Genomic DNA, 1994 nt, shown 5'->3' on the forward strand with positions numbered 1-1994 from the left:
TACTTGCCTATGTGTGTTTTCCTTCAAAAAGGACAGTTTGTTTGTGAGGATTCAGGTACATTTCAGAAATACACTGTGAAATTAACAAGAGACACCAACACCAAGCAACCTCCTTGAGATTAAATAATACAAGATAATAATGGTGTTGTGGTAACTTGACACACAAAACACACACAAAAATATTCTGGATGATAAATAACGAAAAAAAAAATAACAAGATCAGCCTTGAAAAAAATACAAACCAAAAAAAAAAATTTTTAAAAATCACATCAGGCTTGAAAAAAAAAAAAACACAAAAAAAAATGATATAGATTTTTGGTCAGATGTGACAAATCATAATATATTGAGGGAATCACGATAAATAAGAAAGAAAGAAGTTTGTGAGAAGTCTGTGTGAATATCAGCAGCAAAACTACTTTGTTCTTCCTGCATTATAAAGAAGAAGAGAGTGCGCTGTATTAAACTATTTGAAACATTGCAGCCTGACAAAAGTGCTCTATCCATTCTGAACGCTAATTTTACCAGACTGAGCTGTTTCGTCTCGGAATTTCTTCTGAGCATGCGTGGCACTTTGTGCGTCGGAATTGTCCACACACGGTCGGAATTGACGCGATCGGATTTTGTTGTCGGAAAATTTTATAGCCTGCTCTCAAACTTTGTGTGTCGGAAAATCCGATGGAAAAAGTCAGATGGAGCCCACACACGGTTGGAATTTCCGACAACACGCTCCAAACGCACATTTTCCATTGGAAAATCCGACCGTGTGTACAGGGCATAACGTTCGCGGCGATACCTCACATGTGTGGTTTGAACACCGTTTTCATATGTGGGTGGGACTTACATATGCATTCGCTTCTGCATGTGAGCACACGGACAGGGGCGCTTTAAAATTTTTTTATTTTTTAATTGTTCATTTTACTTTATTTATTTTAGTTTGACACTTTTTTCCAAAAAAAAATGTTTTGATCACTTTTATTCCTATTATAAGGAATGTAAACATCCATTGTAATAGGAATATGGCATGACAGGTCCTCTTTACAGTGAGATATGGGGTCACATCTCACCTCTAGGCTGGGAAGCCTGAAATAAAAAAAAAAAACGATCCTGGCTTTGATTGTAGCGGTGAGTCGGTAGAAGCACCGGAGGGTGGCGGGAAGGGGGGGGCGTCCCCTCTCACCTGCCATAAGAACGATCAAGCAGTGGTACAGCCGCTATGATCATTATTATGGTGTAGGGAATCGCCGGCTAAAAAAGCTGATATCTGAATAATGCCTGTAGCTGCAGGCATCATTCAGATATCCCCGCACAAAGTCAAGGACGTCGTATGACGGCGGGCAGGAAGTGGTTAAAACACATTTTTTTTAACACAAAGTTGTCCATTTAAACAATATTTCTAACATATAACATGTACATACCAAAAATGACACCCCAAAATAGATTCTCCTACTCCTTCTGAGTATGGCGATACCACATGTGTGAGACTTCCACAGCCTGGCCACATACAGAGGCCGAGTACAGCCGAGTATGGCTGAGCATAGCTGGGTATTGCAGGGTATCGCCGAATATGACTGGGTATTGCAGAGTATGACTGGGTATAGCTGGGTATTGCAGAGTATTGCGGAGTAGTGCAGGGTATTGCAGAGTATTGCGAGGTATTGCAGAGTATTGAGGGATATTGCAGAGTATTGAAGGGTATTGAGGGGTATTGCGGGGTATTGCAGAGTATTGCGGGGTATTGCGGAGTAGTGCAGAGTAGTGCAGGGTAGTGCAGGGTAGTGCAGGGTAGTGCAGAGTAGTGCAGGGTATTGCAGGGTATTGTGTTGTAGTGCAGAGTAGTGCAGAGTAGTGCAGGGTAGTGCAGGGTAGTGCAGAGTATTGCAGAGTATTGCAGGGTATTGCGGAGTAGTGCAGAGTATTGTGGGGTATTGTAGAGTATTGTAGGGTATTGCAGAGTATTGTGGGGTATTGCGGGGTATTGCAGAGTATTGCGGGGT

This window comes from Aquarana catesbeiana, linkage group LG12 (assembly GCF_042186555.1).
Source record: "Aquarana catesbeiana isolate 2022-GZ linkage group LG12, ASM4218655v1, whole genome shotgun sequence".
NCBI lineage: Eukaryota > Metazoa > Chordata > Amphibia > Anura > Ranidae > Aquarana > Aquarana catesbeiana.